The sequence below is a fragment of the Narcine bancroftii genome, chromosome 4, assembly GCF_036971445.1.
Source record: "Narcine bancroftii isolate sNarBan1 chromosome 4, sNarBan1.hap1, whole genome shotgun sequence".
Classification (NCBI taxonomy): domain Eukaryota; kingdom Metazoa; phylum Chordata; class Chondrichthyes; order Torpediniformes; family Narcinidae; genus Narcine; species Narcine bancroftii.
This window is the reverse complement of record NC_091472.1, coordinates 39,956,208-39,976,120: the sequence shown is the minus strand read 5'-3', so window position 1 is coordinate 39,976,120 and position 19,913 is coordinate 39,956,208. Positions and strand designations below refer to the sequence as shown.

Here is a 19,913-nt window from a genome sequence, read left to right as displayed (position 1 = left end):
GTCACTGCACAGGTTGATAGGATTGTTAAGAAGGTCCAAGGGATGTTGGGCTTCATTAATAGGGGGATTGAGTTCAGGAAAAGAGTGGTCATGTTGCATCTCTCGAAACCTCTGGTAAGATCACACTTAGAGTATCGTGTTCAGTTCTGGTCATCTCATTATAGGAAGGATATGGAAGCCATGGAGAGGGTGCAGAGAGATTTACTAGGATGTTGCCTGGATTGGAAAATAAGTCTTATGAGGCAAGATTAATGGAACTGAAACATTTCTTTCTGGAGTGTAGAAGGATGGGAGGAGACTTGATAGAGGTCTATATGAAAGCCAGCACCTATTTCCCAGGGCAGGAATAGCAAACACCAGAGGACATATGTACAAAGTGAAGAGAGGGAAGTTTAGGGGGGACATCAGGGAAAGTTTTTTACACAGAGGGTTGTGAGTGCCTGGAATGTCTTGTCGGGGATGGTGGTGGAGGCTGAAGCATTAGGGGCATTTAAGAGACTCTTAGACAGGCACATGGATGAGGGTTATGGGGTAGGGTGTTTTTTTAAAGGTATATATGGTCCGAGTAGGTCACGTCTCCAGAATGGAGGACCATCGCCTTCCCAAGATCGTGTTATATGGCGAGCTCACCACTGGCCACCGTGACAGAGGTGCACCAAAGAAGAGGTACAAGGACTGCCTAAAGAAATCTCTTGGTGCCTGCCACATTGACCACCGCCAGTGGGCTGATATCGCCTCAAACCGTGCATCTTGGCGCCTCACAGTTCGGCGGGCAGCAACCTCCTTTGAAGAAGACCACAGAGCCTACCTCACTGTCAAAAGACAAAGGAGGAAAAACCCAACACCCAACCCCAACCAACCAATTTTCCCTTGCAACCACTGCAACCGTGTCTGCCTGTCCCGCATCGGACTTTGTCAGCCACAAACGAGCCTGCAGCTGACGTGGACTTTACCCCTCCATAAATCTTCGTCCGCGAAGCCAAGCCAAAGAAGAAAGAAGATATGGGCCGGCACAACATAGAGGCCCAGAGGGCCTATGTATTGTGGTGTTCTATGTTCTATGATGCTTGAATTTAGAGATTAAGTCAAGGCAAACATATCATGTAATTTTAGATAATTAGTAACAGTATCAGATCATGCTATTTTACCTGCTGATCGCTTTTAGCCTTTTCTGCTTTATTTGGGACATTGTTCAACATTCCATACATTCACTATTCAAATGAAGATCACCTAATGGTGCTTGGGAATAGACAAACTGCTACAGTTTTTTTCTGTAAAATCTATTTTTGTTTGTAGTGCCACTGCCAAGCACAAAGATCTCTCTTAGCAGAGGCACAAGAATGTATCTGATCTCTGCAGCCTGGTACTGCATAATGCACATTTATCTGCTATTCAAATGGGAAGTGGGAACTCTTTCAATGGCATGAGTAGAGAATTAAAAGATCAACTCTTCTTGAAAATTTGCGTAATTTGTAGTATTGTGTACAGTTTTGGTCACCGAATTACAGGAAAGATATAAATAAGATTAAAAGGAGATTTACTAGGGTGTTTCCCACTTTTCTGGAACTAATTTTCTGGGAAGGTTAAACAAGTTAGGACCACAGAAGAATGAGGGAGGATTTGATAGATGTATTTAATATTATCAGGGGTGTAGACAGAGTAAATGCAGGTAGACTTTTTCCACTGAGGGTAGGTGAGATTCAATGGGTTAAGGGTGAAAGGGGAAAAATTGAGGGGGAACACTGGGGGGGAAACCTCTTCATGCAGACAGAGGGGGCATTGTGGAACTAGCTGCCAGTTGAAGTGGTGAATGTGGGCTTAACTTTAACACACAGTATAAGAAGAATTTGGACAGATGCATGGGAAGGGTTTGGAGGGCTACAGACTGGGTGCAGGTCAGTGGGACTTGCAGAATAATAGCTTGGCTGAAGGGTTTGTTTTTGTGCTGTGATATTCTATGGTTCTATAAAGTAATATTCAAGTGAGCCACAAATTAAATATTTTAAATATTGAGGAATAATTGCAGGACATTTTCAGCTCTCAAACAAAAAGAGGAATGAGAAGCTGACAGGGTTAGGTGAAGAGAGATGGAAGAATACTCATGTGGGGCGATTGCAGCAGCATGGATCAGTAAGCCAATTCATTCTACGTAATTAAGAAGCTGGATTGTTACCGAATGTAAAAAAATACTTCCATCTACTGCATCTGTGGAATCTTTCAATCACAATATAAAATCTTAAAGCTTGTGCCAAATGTTGACAGAAGGAAATCTGGCCTGGGACTGGGAGAATCAAAGAGTACAATGGATCGTAGCTGTAAGCAACACTAGTTTGACAGACAAAACACAACAAACGTCTGAATCAGGGCTTTTTATCTACGTGTCCTCATGTTCCATTGTTATTCTTATATCAAAGGGGTAGAGTATCACAGAAATAATGTCATGTTACTTAGAATGAATTAACCAGCATTTTTGATCAGGGGTTTGTTAAATTACCATTTCTATTCCTTCATATCTCCTTATAATGTAAGTTTTTCATTCTTGGTAAAATCATGAACCTTTGTGAGTTCTGGCAAAACTTATCCGTAAAATAGAGATGTTTTGCCATGGTTAAAAATTGAGTCATGTATTATTACATTTTTGACAGAAAAGCAATGCGCATTAACTGCAGAGAAAGTTCCATGTCTTGGGAACAGGACAGAGGATTAGCTTTGGATTGTATGAGCAATACATATCATCAACTGCTGGGACTTTCTTTGTCGTGTTAACTTCCATGTTTCTATGGGATATTTATGATCTGATGCTGAATTTTTAACTATTCTGTAAAGTTTTCATTAAACTTGGCTACAGGAGGGGAAAGACTGGGAGCTCAATGTTCTGAGGTTCAGTTGTTTCAGACACGATAGGAGGGATGATGGGGGAGAAGTAGCTTTGCTCATCTTGGAAAATATTGTAGCTGAGCTCAGACAGGACAGGACAGCTTGTTTACATGGGTGGAACTGAGAAATTGGAAATAAATGATCACATTAATGGTCACATAGACCACCCAATAGTCAGTGAGAATTGGGGAATAGCAGACAGCTGCAGGAAAGAGAAATTTGTGATATGAGGTGATTTTAACTTTTCACATATTGACCAGGTTTCCCATACTGTAAAAGGGTTAGATGGCTTAGAGTTTGTCAAATCTGTTGAGGATTTTTTTTTCTAAATCAATATATAAAGGTAGCAACTAGAGATAATGCAATACTACATCTCTTATTAGTCAACGAGAGGCACAAGAGGAGAGAGAAGCATGTATATGGGAACACTTTAGGTCCAGTGATTATAATGCCATTATTTTCAAGATAAATATGGATAAGGACAGGTCCGTCCTTGAAATGAGATTCTAAATTGGAGAAAGGACAATTTTGAGGAAATGAGAAAGGATCCAGGGAGTGTGGATTTGGCAAGGTTGTTTTATGATAAGGAAATGCTTGGTAAGTGGAAGGCTTTCAAAGGTGAAATTTTGAGAGTTTGCATGTTTCTGTCAGGATTAAAGACAAAGTTAACAGGCACAAAGAACTTTGGATTTCCAGAGATATTGGGGATCTGGTTAAGAAGAAGGGAGAGGTGTATAGCAGGTATTGGCAGCAAGGAGAGAATGAGGGACGATAAAAAAATGCAGGAAATCAGGAAGGCTAAAAGAAGACATGAGGTTGCTTTGTCACACAAAGTGAAGGGAAATCTGAAAGCCTTCTACAGATATATTAACAGCAAAAGGATAGTAAGGGACAAAATATGTCTTCTTGAAGATTCAGCTATGTATGGAGATAAAAGTAATTGAGGAAATCTTAAATTGTTTTTTTTTGCATCTGTATTTACTCAGGAAACTGGCACGTAGTCTTGGGAAGTGAAGCAAACAAATAATAAAGTCATGAGCCTATACAGATTAAAAAGGAGGAGTTACTTGCTGTCTTAAAGCAAATAAAGGTGAATAAATCCTTAGGGTCTGACAAGGTATTCCCTTGGACCTTGAGGGAGGCAAGTGCAAAAATTGAAGGGGCTCTGGCAGATATATTTAAAGTGTTTTGAGCAACAGGTGAGGTGGCGAAGGATTGGAGGGTTCTGTTGTTTAAAAAAGGCACCAAAAATAACCCAGTAAATTGTAGGCCGGAGAGCCTGACATCAGTAGTAGATAAGTTATTGGAAGGTGTCATAAGAGATCAGTTATACATGTATTTGGATAGTCAGGGACTGATTAGGGATAAGTTTTGTGTGTGGTAGATCGTGTTTAACAAAACTTAAAGAGTTTATTGAGATTATCAGGAAAGTTGATAAAGGAAAGGCTATGGATGTTGTCTACGTGGACTTCAGTAAAGCCTTTGACAAGCCCCCACATGGGAGGTTAGTCAGGAAGGTTCAGTCGCTCGGTATTCATGATGGGGTAGTAAACAGGATTCAACATTGATATACTGGAGAAGCCAGAAAGCGGTGCTGGATGATTGCCTCTCTGCCTGGAGGCCTGTGACTAGTGGTGTGCCCTCAGGCAGGATCCTTTGTAGTTTGTCATCTATATCAATGATCTGGATGATAATGTGATAAATTGGATCAGCAAGTTTGCAGATGATAGAGGATGATGGAAGATTGGAGGTGTTGTGAATAGTGTGGTAAGTTTTCAAAACTTGCAGGGGGATTTGGACCAGCTGGAAATATGGGCTGAAAAATGGCAGATGGAATTTAATGTGGACAAGTGTGAAGTGCTGCATTTTGGAAGCACAAAACCAAGGTAGGATATAAAAGTGTGAAATGATATATTTTGGGAGGAAAAATGGCAAAAATGTAGTATGTAAATGTACAAAATAACAGTTTTAAAGAAAAATCAGGATTTGCTGGAGAATCAGGAAGAATTGATGGTTTACATTGATGGTTTAAGAAAGTAACAGGACGTCAAGCGCTGAAGAGCTGGCTCTGAATGGGCAACTAAAGCGGCATCGTCTGCAAAGAGTAGTTCACGGACAAGTTTCTCTTGTGTCTTGGTGTGAGCTTGCAGGCGCCTCAGATTGAAGAGACTGCCATCCGTGCGGTACCGGATGTAAACAGCGTCTTCATTGTTGAGGACTTTCATGGCTTGGTTCAGCATCATGCTGAAGAAGATTGAAAAGAGGGTTGGTGCGAGAACACAGCCTTGCTTCACGCCATTGTTAATGGAGAAGGGTTCAGAGAGCTCATTGCTGTATCTGACCGGACCTTGTTGGTTTTCGTGCAGTTGGATAACCATGTTGAGGAACTTTGGGGGGCATCCGATGTGCTCTAGTATTTGCCAAAGCCCTTTCCTGCTCACGGTGTCGAAGGCTTTGGTGAGGTCAACAAAGGTGATGTAGAGTCCTTTGTTTTGTTCTCTGCACTTTTCTTGGAGCTGTCTGAGGGCAAAGACCATGTCAGTAGTTCCTCTGTTTGCGCGAAAGCTGCACTGTGATTCTGGGAGAATATTCTCGGCGACACTAGGTATTATTCTATTTAGGAGAATCCTAGTGAAGATTTTGCCTGCAATGGAGAGCAGCGTGATTCCCCTGTAGTTTGAACAGTCTGATTTCTCGTCCAGTTTTGCGGAAACTGCCAAAATGTTTGGCCTGGAAGTCAGCCTGAAGAAAACTGAGGCCCTCCATCAGCCAGCTCCCCACCATGACTACCAGCCCCCCACATCTCCATCGGGCACACAAAACTCAAAATGGTCAACCAGTTTACCTATCTCGGCTGCACCATTTCATTAGATGTAAGGATCGACAACGAGATAGACAACAGACTCGCCAAGGCAAATAGCGCCTTTGGAAGACTACACAAAAGAGTCTGGAAAAACAACCAACTGAAAAACCTCACAAAGATAAGCGTATACAGAGCCGTTGTCATACCCACACTCCTGTTCGGCTCCGAATCATGGGTCCTCTACCGGCATCACCTACGGCTCCTAGAACGCTTCCACCAGCGTTGTCTCCGCTCCATCCTCAACATTCATTGGAGCGCCTTCATCCCAAACGTCGAAGTACTCAAGATGGCAGAGGCCGACAGCATCGAGTCCACGCTGCTGAAGATCCAGCTGCGCTGGGTGGGTCACGTCTCCAGAATGGAGGACCATCGCATTCCCAAGATCATGCTATATGGCGAGCTCTCCACTGGCCACCGTGACAGAGGTGCACCAAAGAAGAGGTACAAGGACTGCCTAAAGAAATCTCTTGGTGCCTGCCACATTGACCACTGCCAGTGGGCTGATATCGCCTCAAACCGTGCATCTTGGCGCCTCACAGTTCGGCGGGCAGCAACCTCCTTTGAAGAAGACCGCAGAGCCCACCTCACTGACAAAAGACAAAGGAGGAAAAACCCAACACCCAACCCCAACCCACCAATTTTCCCCTGCAACCGCTGCAACTGGGTCTGCCTGTCCCGCATCGGACTTTGTCAGCCACAAACGAGCCTGCAGCTAACGTGGACATTTACCCCCTCCATAAATCTTCGTCCACGAAGCCAAGCCAAAGAAGAAGAAAAAAAGAAGAAAGTAGGATCAGCTGTTGAACATGGGATACCGAGTTTATAATAATTATTAATGTTAATAAAATACCGAAATATTCTTAGATGATTCCTGGATGTGATTCAGGACATCATACTTAAGCAAAGATTTCTTGCAGAAAACAGTTGGTAGAATGGTGCCACAAATGAGGAGTTTCACTTTAACTGACCAGACCAAAGAGGCTGGGAATATTTATGTTACAGAATACATTAAAGGACAGATTAAATAGATTTAAACTTTACAGAGAATTTTGGGAGATTTAATCAGGGTGAAACTGATTTCAATGACAGGAGGATCAGTGACCAAACAACACATTTAAAGTAATTTGTAATGAAAAAGCAAGGGAAGGAGAACATTTAATTTACACTCAGTGATTTCTGGATCTGGAGTATATTGTCTGTAAGGATGGTGGAAGCAGATTCAACATCCTTTAAAAATTAATATTCACTTAAAAATTAAGATAATATTATGATCTGATAGTTGATGACAGCAATAGGACAAAACAGCAGCTGTTTCAGAAAGTCTATACTGGCAACATCATCTGTAGCTATCTAGAATATTACATTCATTCATTCAGTTAAATTGATAATGTGATTAGAGTTTTAATTCTGTTCTATGCTTTAACACCGCTAGATCTCTCTGGACATTTCTTTGAAATGTAACATTGAAAATGACACTCAGGCACTGAGCTCAACTGGCCAATACCTCATTAATAAGCTGAGTCTGACACAAAAAGCAAATTGCTGGTTGAACTCAAAGGGTCAGGCAGCATTTGTGGAGGCAAAGGGATAATCGACATTTTGGGTCAAGCCTTGCATTAGGACTGAAAGTATAAAGGACAGATAGCCTATAGAAAGCAGGGAAGATGAGGGTGCGGCTGGAGCTCGCAAGCTGCCCCTTGTGTCTTGCCAACCTGTTTTCTGCTCCCGATTCTGGCATCTGCAGTCTCTTGTGACTCCAAGTCCTGAAAGGTCCTGTGAGTTTGATCATGGACAGCTACTTTTATTCAAATATCCAAATATGTACTCTTTCTTGCAGTGAACGAGACTGAGAATGCTCACTGATTGTTTCCGCATGCTCAAGAAGCGAAAATCAGTTATCGTGCCCTTGATAAGTAGTGAAGAGCTCTCCAAGTTGAATAGTTCAGACAATCTACATAATTTTTGTCATGACTTTTGGTTAAACGGTTATTCATGTCTGATTATCAGCTTCAAAGGATCATGAACTCTTGGCCTTTGCTTTCCTATTGTACTACACCCCAGCAAACCCATTGTTTGCAAACCATACAGAAAATGTTGCTGACTCTCCAAGGGAAGGCTCAGTGATTATTCTGTGTGCATAGTTACTGCTTATTGTATAAGCATGGGAAACATTCACATGTACAATATGTAAGTCTATGACTTAGATTTTCTTTACAAACTTGAAGATGAAACTTGCATTTAATACAATTAGCGGTAATAGGGCAAAGTCAAAATAACATTAAATGTATTTGTCTAAAGAGGTTGGGTTTCCTGAAGAATTTCAAAATAAACATAATTTCTGCTCTGATTCAGAATATTTTAAATGAACTATAGTTCATACACTTCTAATAAAAATATATTATGCAATTACGAAGCTAAAGCTTTTCAAAGGGAAAACAGGAAGCTATTTCCACCAAATCTACAGTTAGGAGACTGGTGTCGATCTTACCATTTCTTGGCTAAAATGAGTGGGAAGTGGAAGAACCAAGCAGGGTCTAGAATCTAGTGTCACACTTGTGAACAGCATTATGGAACAGGCTGCCAAAACTCTTTTTAAAAGCTTCCGTCTCCTCTACATTGGAAAGACTGGACGCAATCAGGGATCTTACTTCATTGAGCACCTCGACTCTGTCTGCACCAACAGTAGAGATTTCCCAGGTGACAAACTATTTTAATTCCCCACATTATTCCCATGCCGTTATGTCTGTTCATGGTCTCATGCACTGGCAGTCTGCGACCATCTGCAAATTGGACAAACAACACCTTATATTCTGTCTGGAATGCATTAACATTGACTTCTCCAGTTTCCTTCAGCTATCCTCCTCCCCATCTATCCCTCTGTCTCCTTTCCTCCAGGTCTACATTCACAGAACCACTCCCTGCCCTGATTAATTCTCATCTTTCCTCTCCTGTCCCTCTTTGTCTAATTAACACCTTTTGTCTGTTGTCTGTGTTGCTTCTCCCCCTGCTCTTTCTTTCTTTTTCCTCAGTCTTTTAATTCAGGTGCCTACCTGCTCTTTACTCATACCTTGAAGAAGGGCTCAGGCCCAAAACATTGCTTATATATCTTTAACTCAGAGACCTGCTGAGTTCCATCAATATTTCTGTGTTTCTGTATTTACTGCCTGGATAAAGTTTAAACTACACAGGTTGGGTCTGATTGTGTCATTACAACCTGATCTATAGTAACAACCTGTCGGTTTGTTGTTGATGCTGGAAAAATTGAGTGGGTCAGGGGGTTATTGTGAATGAGAGGGATGATGGAGCCATGCACAATCTTCCAGCAGATGGATCCTGGTCAATGCAGAAGGCAAGCTTAATATTTACTTTCAGGTTCATTTTTGACTTTTCTTGATTCACCTTCAGTTCAGCAGACTTCCAGATGCAGATCCATTCTGTTTCACTCCCTGCTAACTTAAACTTATATTCCAACAACTTTTTTAAAAACCCAATATTACACTTGCTTTGCCACCAGGCTTGCAATAGACGAGTCGGGGAACTCCCATGAAAATTCACACTTGAAGACTCACTCAATGGTAACGTCAAACATTTCATATGTTGAATAGGCTTATTTCATAGTGTGCTAAGATAGATTAATCTGAAGCTTTCTCGAAAACCAAATCTCAATGGGAGGTTTTGCAGTGAATTGGAGTACAAATGAATATAACAGACAGTGACTGGAAGCAGGTTAAGTCCCAACTTGTCCAGTTACTGATGTCAGCCATGCTACTCTCCAGTAAGCACAAAGCTGAGGTCAAGAGCCTCCCCATGAGGAGAGTGAAAAACCACAGAGATCTTTATCTCCCATGCCTCTGTTGAATGCCTCTTACTGAATAGCACTGTTGGAAACCAAGAGCAACTTATCAGTCAATGCACTAGTTGGTCTGTGGGCTGAGAGTGAACAGAATGGATGCCAACTCAAAATGCTTGCACTGTCTTCAAGGTCCTAATTGCAATTGTAAAGTTGTTTTACATTAATGTGGCATTTATGTTGAATGAGATTTTCCTTTAATGAGGAAATCTGCCTATAATTTTGAATTTAAAGTAAAATGAAAGAAAGCACAGCTGAATAATAACTAACATTAATATATTTACTTCCTTCAAGTTTTTTGTCAAGAACATTGTGGAGTCAGTCTGCAGTGAGTTTTTAAATCTATGGTCCTTTAATTATTTCTTTCCTTGCACTGTTATGCCCTAATAAATCTTGAGATGGAGTCTGAATTGTGAGAGAAAAACAAATTAGGGAGGAGTGATTAGATTTGTGGGTCTGGTGGGTTGAGGAGGGAAAGTATGAAGATTTACTTTTAATGAAGAATAAGAGAATTACACATTTTTTCATATACTGTCATTAACAATTTTCTAATAAAAAAATTATGAAAATTTGACTTTCAGATGCAATTTTATTGATGTGCATTAAATAGTCTAAAACATGTTCCCACTTTAAGTGTTATTTGCCATCTATGTTGATTCACTTTGCTAAGTTCTATATCAAAGAGTGCAGCAGAAAGGGAACAGGCAGTTAAGAAGAACGATAGAACATTTATGCTGTTGAAATTGGCTAATTTATGCGTGAAAATTAATTAGATCAAACACAATGAATGATGTGATTCGATTTATACCACTATAGTCCACTTTGCTACCCTACTGAATCCAATGAATTTTCACTGCAGGTTAGCTAGGTTGCCTTACAAATATTCAGGTTCAGGTTTTGGAATTATATGATGAGATCAACTCAAATCAACACAATCAACCTGCTTTAAATGTGTTCATATTTCCATCATTATAACAGTTCAGAAACTTACTGAAGAAATGTACTAGATGAACCTTGGTCATCATCCATTACAATCTTCCTCTACTTTGCTAATCATACTCTTTCAACATCACTTGTCCCCTTGTGCACAGTAAAGTCAATGTCAGCCAAATCCACCCAATGAGATGGCTCTGACTGGGCAAATTCAGTTTCCCCACATTCTGCTTCCTTCACACAGCAATGGTCAGAGATGCAGATTACAAATTGGATTCTACCCGTCTCAAACTCACAAGAAACATTGCAGCCAAATATTGTTTCTCATGCTGGTCATCATTTGCAATAGCAACTTTTATATGCAAAGCATTTCCTGACTAGTGAGACTTTGTCAGCAAGCGAAGCTAGCTAGCTGTCAAAACAATCAAAATGCTTTGAATTTCTCTGTTTGTCTTCACAAACATTCAAAGAAAAATTGATCTTTCTCAAATTGAAAATGATAATAAATGAAAAGGTTAAACTGCTTAAAAATTTAAAACACAGAATATTGAAACTATTTGAAACACAGAAGTAATATATAATTTGATTTAAATTAAGTGTACTATTTCAGAAACTATAAATGATCTGAAACATGGTTATCTCCATCACAATTACTCCCTCTGTGCTGGGCCAATCATATGTTCAGTGGGGTAGTATTCCTATTATAAATGCTGGAAGATCTCAGTTCATGTAGAGAGACCTCTGCCACTGGACTTCAGGAAGAGTCCAACTTCAGAGCATAGTTTCAGTGGGAGATCAGTTTGGGATGAGTGATCATCATGTATTAAGTTTCAAGATAACTATAAGGACAAGCTTGGACCTTGTGTTTAAGTGCTAAACTGGGGGAGAACAAACATAACATGATTAGGCACGAGCTAAAGTGAGTTCATTAGGAGCAAACGTTTCTGGGCAAGTCCATGACTGACATAACCTCATAAGACACAGGAGCAGAAATAGGCTATTCAGCCCAATGAGTCTGCCCCGCCATTTCACCATGAGCTGATCCATTTTCCCACTCACCTCCACTGCCTGGGTTTCTCCCCATAACCTTTAATGCCTTGGCTGATCATTCTCTGCCTTAAGTACACCCAATGACTTGGACTCCACAACCGCCTGTGACAACAAATTCCACAGATTTACCACATTCTGGGTGAAGAAATTCCTCTGGATCTCTGAAAGAGTTGCTTATGGACCAGCTAATTGAAGACCAAGACCAGTGAGGAGGAAGGACAGGAATGGCCAGGTAAGGGAACCTTGGATAATGAGGTTGTGACTTTAGTCATGAAGGAGGCATAAGTAAGGTTTATGAAGTCACAATTAGCAATGCCCTGAAAGAAAATGACTGCGCAGAAGAGCTCAAGAGGGGCATTAAAAGACCAAAATTGGCCATGAAATGTCCTTAGTGAACAGAATGCCGAGGCTTTTTATAATACATTACAAACAAAAGGATGATGAATGAAAAGACAAAAGAGAAAATTCATAAAATATAGGAGTAGGGTAAGCCATTACCTGATGTGACATTCAATAAAATCATGTCTGATGTGGCCATAGACCCACCTTCACTTAATTGCCCTTTTCCCATCACTCTTGATTCCCCTATTTGGAAGATATCTATTTTACTGTGCCTTAAATATATTTAAAGAGGTAGCCTTTATTGCTTTCTTAGGCAGAAAATTTCATAGATTCATTCGAGTTTTGGAAAAACAGTTCCTTTTCATCTCCATCCTAAATCTACTCCCCTAAATTTTGAGGTGATGTCTCCAATTTCTATTTAGGTTTATTCTATAACTTATGTTTGGAGTTAGAGGGGGTGGAGAAGGCACTAAATGAGTACTTTGCATTGGTATTCACCAAGGACACATGGAGGATAGATACCCAGGACTTGATGGGATGTATCCCAGCATATTGAAAGAGGAATGGGAGAAGATTGCAAAGGCCTTGACTAAAATGTTCATCCCCATTGGCAACAGGTGAGGTGCTGGAGGACTTGAGAGAAGCTAATGTATTTTTGTTCAAGAAGGGGAATGGGGATAATTCAGGTAATAATTAGCCAGTTAGTCTCACATCAGTGGTAGGAAAAATGTTGGAGAGGAGTAGTCAACACTCGCGGTTTTGTACATGGTAGATCATGTCTAATGAATCTTAGATTTTTGAGGAGCTTACCAAGAAGGTTGACAAGGCTGTGGATGTTGTCTATATGGACCTTAGTGAGGCATTTTTCAAGATTCCTCATTGTAGGTTGATCCAGAAGATACAATGCATGGGATTCCTGTTGAACTGATAGTTTTAGCATGGTTCCCATGCTTTTGCTCGTCCACAGAGACAGTTAGTAATGGTGGAAGGGTGATATTCTGACTGGAGATCTGTGACCAGTGGTGTTCTGCGTAGATCAGCTTTTGGAGCTGTGTTATTCATGGTATATGTAAATGACTTGGATAAAAAAGGTAGGTGGATGGTTCAGTAAATTTGCAGATGGTGCAAAGATTGGTGGAGTTGTGGATAATATGGACAATGAGCAAATTATACATAGACCGCCTACATAAATGAGCAGAGTCATGGCAGATAAGTCAATTGGAAGGGGAAAGTGTATGGTTAATGGTGGGATTCTTAAAAATATTGATATGCATTGAAATCAGTGGGTTGAGCTCCAAAGTGCCTCAACAGTGGCCACACAAAGAGATTGGGCAGTAAAGATGTACGGTATACTTGCCTTCATTGCAACACTTGAAATATTGTGCAATTCTGGTCCCCCCATGACAGGAAGGATATGGAAGCTTTGGAAAGGTCACAGAAGATATTTACCAGAATGCTGCTTGGATGAGAGGGTGTCAGCTGTGGAGAGAGGCTGGACAAACCTCATTTGTTTTCTCTGGAGTGAAGGAGGCTGAGAGGCAACCTGATAGAAGTTTATAAAATCATAAAAGGTATTGATAGAGTAGACAATCAGAATTTTCTTAAGAGGGCAAAAAAGGCATGTGTTTAAGGTGGGGTGGAGCGTTTAAAGGAGCTATGTGGGGAAGTTTTATACACAGGGAGTAGGTCTGGAATGGACTGTTAGAAGTGGTAATGGAAGCAGATACAATAGTGGGGTTTAAGATGTTTCCAGAGAGACACACATGAAGATGAAGTGAATGAAGGGATATCTATCACATGCAAACAACTAAGTTTGCGTTTGACTTGAACATTATGTTCGGCACCAACATATGAGCCAAAGGACCTGTTCCTGTGTTGTACTGTTCTATGTCTAATATTTTAAGCCAGGACACCTAAACCCAATGAGGATGTTAAAGATTTGAAATTACACAAGAAAACATTTTTTTTTAATCACTTCAAATTTTTGCATCTTTTGGGACATGCCAACACAGGAAAATGATCAGAGAAAACAGATCAAAGCGCAGTAAACAAATCTACAGAAAATCTACTTGCATTATAATGACGCATTCATAATCTTGTTACCATTCTGCAAGTGAAGACAGAGTAAACAGGTTCAGTTTGAGTATATGTGGCATAAAACCACATCTGCAGATCCTGTCCTCAAACTGAACTGGCACATACCTGATCATAATTGAGGTTTCATTCTGTCAAATTCATCCTAGACAAGGGCTTATTTCACTTTCACCTGAACAAGAATTTTCCCAATCCATGTGTCATCACCAAGATGCTTATCCAAAGAGAGGGAACCCCCTTGCTCCCATTAATTCCTTAAACATCAATTTTGTGTAAAATGTTATTAATCCAATCCTTATACTCAGGGAATAATTTTAATTAAGAGAGATGTCTTCAGTTTTGCTTGTTGTTACATGTGCTCTTAACTGCTCTGGTTTGAACAGGGTGAAACAGCAACAAACTATCATTGGAAAAAAATGCTTTTGAATACCGGGTAACTTGGCCAAAACAGCTGTGCCATATCAATCTTTTCAGAAGGTTTGCAGTGTTTGACAAATTCTCCCTTTGTCTCTATCTAATTTGTTATCGTTTTTTTTAAAGTGACTAAATGTTTAAAAACATCTACTAAGTGATTATTTTGCACACAAATCTTTGCCTGTTAAATTTCCAGCCACCATAGAACAACTCAGTATGAAAAGAGGCCTCTGGGCTCACCACATTCACACCGAGAAGTAGCCACCCATTTGTGTTATTCCCATTTTCCAGCTCTTGACCTGCAGCCTTCTATGCCCAGGCAACTTAAGTGCTCATCTCTACACTTCTTAAATCATGTCACAAACTCTGCTCCCCTCAATCTAACCAGCAGTGCATTCTCTGTGGGAATTGTCCTTAAATCCCTTTTAAATCTCTCTAAATTCTTACCCTGACTCGATGTCCTCTGATAAGGGGGAGTTTCTTGCAGTCTACCCTATCTGTACCCTTCATAATCTTGTACACCTCAGCCATGTGCCCTCTTGCAGACCTAGTCTCTCTAACCTCTCCTCATTAACTGAATTGCTCCATTGCAGACAATGTCCTGGTGAAATTAAAGTACTTAGTGTACTAACATATAGTTGGAAAATACCAGAAATAGAATATATGGCAAAGACTGCACTGGGCTGAAAGAGTTAGCATCAGTATCAACTGCATAAAAATACCAAAAAAGATAAAACCATCTGCTGAAACACTGAAGAATTGGTGTCAAGCAGTATGAAACCTGAATATTCCAGATGGATCAAATGTGATGGCTATCTGCACAAAAATGTCAACAATGATCTCCTGTTTTTTTTACAGACTTTTATTACAATTAATTCTTATTTTGTCGATCCAATTGAAATCCTCTTTCAGGTAAGATCGAATCTTTTTGACAGAGGTCTTCAGAATGTATTTATCCTTTTGTTTTTTATACATTAGGGCCATTATGACAGGCACAACAGCCACAAGCTTTCAAGGGTGTGCATGTTTCTGGCAGTATTAAAAAAAATCCCTTAAAGCACCTAACAGAAAACCAGGTCGAGGAAGTTTGATGTCAAAAATATTTTGATTATCCCAGGATGAGAGAATTTGGGAAAGGAATTAGGAGAGCAAAGAGGGATATTGGCAATCAAGGTTAGGGAGACCAAGACATTCTCTCAGTGAACAGAAAATGGTCGAAACACTCAGAAGGTTAGACTGTATCCAAGGTAAGACAACAGAGCTCTTCAAGTCAAATACCCTTCAGGCTCCTGTTTATATTTTACATTTCTAGTATCTGCTCTTTTTTGATTTTTATAATCTTTAAATGTATCAGAAGGAGTGTGTCCAAGAAAAAAAATGGGCACCTGTAGGAAGTGAAAGATTAATCTGTTTGTGGAGGCAGGGGATGTGGGTGAATGAGTACTTCTCCTTTGTATTTACCAGGGAACAAGGAAGTGGAAGAAGTCGGGTGCATGCCCATGTTGAGAAAGGGGAGATCTCAGTTGGCATGGAATGCATAAGAGTCCATAAATCTACATGCCTCGATGAGATCAATTCCAAAATGCCATGGGAATGAAATGAGGAGGGGTCCTAATGGTGATATTTTTCCATTGTCATGAACTGCAGGTGAGATACTGGTAAACTCAAAAATAGCAAAGGGCAACAGGATAAGCCATATAACTGCAATGACATCAGAGGTAGGGAAATTGTTTAAAAAATTCTAACCAATGTGCTTCATATACATTTGAAATGGCAAGGGTTGATCAGGGATATTGAGCATGACTTTGTGTAAGGGAAATCCTTTCTCACTAATTTTGATTCTTTTATTATTATGTAATGAGAATGTTGTTTTTATACAGTTCAGGCAGAAAATAGTGTGGACATTAGTTTCATTAATAAATCTGTTAACATGAATAACTGTTGCTCGCAACTTGTCAGCAGTAACTATTTAGAATGCATTATGAAATAAAAACTTTCACTTTGAAATCTTGAGAACATGTAAAGACTGGTCAAGAAATCAGACATTTTTTCTTCCAGTGTGAGGTAAGGGTGGATTACAATTCTAATAATTTCCACCCTCCAGACATGGCTCGAAACCTTTGGTCACATATGGCATCCAACTAATCATTGCCCGTGTGACACTCTCTTAGTCTGCTTCTGGTGAAAGAAGTTCATGTTGCTGAGGGATGAATGTTAATGGGCACGCACAGAAGAAGAATATTTTAAAATCTGCAGCAACCTAATTTAGAGAAAGTCTTCCAGAGTAGCTCACAGCCTGGCACTGGAACCCAAGGAAGTTTCCTTTCAATTTCTCATCCACTCCCTCCTGCCCCTTAGCCCACAATAATCAACCAACTCCATTCGCCCACTAATCCCTTCCACTCACAGATTTCTCCTAATGTCTTCATCTTCATTCTTGACATTCTGAGTCAAAACACCTCCACTTCATGATCAATGATCACTCCAGGCCCTGATCCACAAAATGACTCCAAATTCTCAGGAATCTCTCCCAATGACCTGGCACACCATCCTGATTATCCTGTAAAAGTCTGGGGTGGCACACTATGTAAAGGAACACGTGTATGTGCGTGTCTTTTTTCACTCATGGAATGCAGACATCGTGAGAAAACCAGCAATTAATGCATATTCCTAAATGCCTTTCACAAAAGCAATTAAAGTTATATAGATAGGGGGGCGTGGCAAGATGGCATAGAGAGAAGACGTGCAGTTCCATCTTTCCCCAGTTAGACTTATAAATATCCAATTTAAAAAAATTGTAAAAGTGATTAAGAATTGTACTTACAGACTTTGGAATAGCAGAGGATTAAAATGACTACAAACATGAAGAAATCACAAACTCAGTTACAAAAGAAATGACCTTATAAAAATGTTGAAGAATTGAGGCCTACCTACCAAGTTGACACCACGGAGTCGCTGACTGGAGCTCCCAAGCCTCAAAGGACCCCTGCTCGGCTGAGTATTACATCGGCACTGATCGCGCATCCGCAAGATGGCTCCGGTTCTGTGATGAGCTCGGCTGGCCCTGACTCGCGCCCCTGTGAACCTGGGCATGTGGGCGGATCAGCCGAGTGGGGACAGACGCGTGAGCCCGCAACAGTGCCTGGTGGTCTAGGGGCGCGCAGTGTAGCACTCTTCCGGGCATGCGCGGTGTGTCGCGAGTTCGGGAATTGTTAGAGAAGGTGTGGGCTGTGGGGGAACCCGAAAGACAGCGGGCTGATGAGGTCAGCGTGCTGTCGATGGGTATCCAGACCCACAGCCGCACTGGAAGAGGAATCATTGTGTCAGAAGAGGAAGAGAGCTCAGCGCTATTGGAACCAACACAGGAAGAATATATGGGGGCTGGGACCAGAGAAGGTAGGCCTTAAGGGGAAGTGATGGAACCTGGACTCGACTCTGTGTTTACAATATTGGAAGGGATCGTTCATCAAATGGAAAACATGTCAATGCAGATGTCAGCACAGATGAATCTAGGGTTTATGGAAGTGAAAACTAAAATGAACAGAATGTGTGAAGAGATTACTTCTATGAAGAACGATATGACTGTAGTTAAAAGTGATGTTAGTAGATGTATAAAAACAGTGGACACTGTACAGGATAATTTAAAAAAAAATTGTAGAAGCCTTTTTTGAATGTAAGAACCAAGGGGAGCATAATAGAGAAAAAATGGAAAAAGTGGAGGATTCTTTTGTGGATTGGGGGATTCAGAAGAAGGAATTATTGAAGAAGATTGATTCATTAGAGAATCAAGGTCGAAGAAATAATGTAAAAATAGTAGGTCTTCCAGAAGATATGGAAGGTTCAGATCTGGTAAAGTTTTTTAAGAAATGAATTCCTGAGGTACTGGGCAATGAATTGTTTCCGGATGGTTTGGAGCTAGTCCGGGCACATAGAGCACTGAGGAAAAAAACATTTCCAGGTCAACCACCACGAGCAGTTTTGATTTGTTTTTTCAAATATCAGGACAGAGAAATGATACTACGAATTGCGGTGCAGAAGGTGCGGCAAAATTAGACTCCAATGATGGTTCAAAATAACAGAGTGTTTTTCTATTCTGATTTGATTCAAGAAATTATTAGAAGGCACCGAGAATTTAACTCAGCTAAAGAAGTATTGTTGGGAAAGGGTTATAAATTCGCTTTTCGTTATCCGGCAGTATTGAAAGTTTTTATGGGAATTTTCAATCTCAATTTTTTGAAAATGACCACGATGCATTAATTTTACTAACTCATTGCCAGATTTGCGAGAAAGTGGACGGTCGCCATCATTGTTGCCTAAAAGGAGGTTAAATGGAAATGGGAATGGGAAGAATAGGAAACATGGAAAGAATGGAAAGAAAGTTGAACTGTCATAGTCTTCTTGATATTGAGGACCCGGAACAATCATTGGGACTGGAATCATTGGGTTGAATATATTTGACTAAATAATTTGTGAAAGTCTGACTGGGGTGGGGGGGGGGGCAGATGACACTGAGACCTTTAATAGACATCTGGCACTAGTGGGTTTTACCACATCCAGATTTTTAGGGAGTTACTACTTTTTAGTAGTTTGTTGGGGGGTAATATTTTTTTTTCTATTTCTTTGACTTTTTGGAATTTTTATATGGGGGAGGGTTTAGAATATTAAGGGAATTAGAAAGGGGAACAATATTTTATAGTAGCGTGAAATATATTATTAAATTGAAGAAATGTCTAATTTGAACCTTGCAACTTTTAATGTTCAGGGATTGAATAATCCAATTAAGCATAAATGAGTATTGGCTTACATAAAATGAATGAAAGTTGATAATTGCTTTTTTGCAAGAAATGCATTTGACCGAAAAAAACATCTGAAATTGAAGAGAGAGTGGGTTGGTCATGTGTTTTCTTTTTTTTAATTCTAAGGCAAGGGGTGTAGCGATTTTAATTCATAAGAAATTATTGTTTGAATTGGAATCATTTGAAGGGAATGGCGAATTGTAAAATTTTTGCTGAACCTTGGACCTTATTAAATATTTACGCACCTAATGTAGATGATGAATGGTTCATGTCGGAGGCTTTTTTATTGTTAATTCAGGCCAATAATAATATTCTGGTTGTGGGAGATTTTAACTGTGTTTTGGATCCTTTATTGGATTCATCTCCGAAAAGTATAAGGAAATCAAAGATGGCGATACAAATAGGAGCTCTGATGAAAGATTTGAATTTGGTTGATATTTGGAGGAGAGTAAATCCTCCAGAGAGAGACTTTGCTTTTCATTCATCTAGACATGATTAATCTTCTAGAATAGATTTTGTTTGGTAACGGCACATTTGGAAGGTAGAGTACTACAGGCTGAATATAAAAGTCGGGTTATATCGGATCATTCGATGTTGCTTTTTTCCTGTGTAAGTCCAGAAGTGGTGCAATCGTTTTATAGATGGAGGTTTAACACAATGTTACTGAGGAAACCAGAATTTATTACTTTTATTA

The 19,913-nt window shown here is 40.1% G+C and overlaps 1 protein-coding gene and 1 long non-coding RNA gene across 5 annotated transcripts in view; one reads left to right on the top strand and one right to left on the bottom strand.

Moving 5' to 3' along the window:
* Nucleotides 1–19,913, bottom strand: part of LOC138760479 (protein kinase C epsilon type) — a 680,128-nt gene that overhangs the window by 47,300 nt on the left and 612,915 nt on the right. The gene's annotated exons all lie outside the window — the stretch shown is intronic.
* LOC138760481 (uncharacterized) overlaps nucleotides 11,898–19,913 on the top strand; it is a 163,564-nt gene continuing 155,548 nt past the window's right edge. The window contains exons 1-3 of the long non-coding RNA XR_011355646.1: nucleotides 11,898–12,059; nucleotides 15,282–15,335; nucleotides 15,888–16,070. This is a non-coding gene — a long non-coding RNA (uncharacterized lncRNA). The remainder of the gene's footprint in view (nucleotides 12,060–15,281; nucleotides 15,336–15,887; nucleotides 16,071–19,913) is intronic.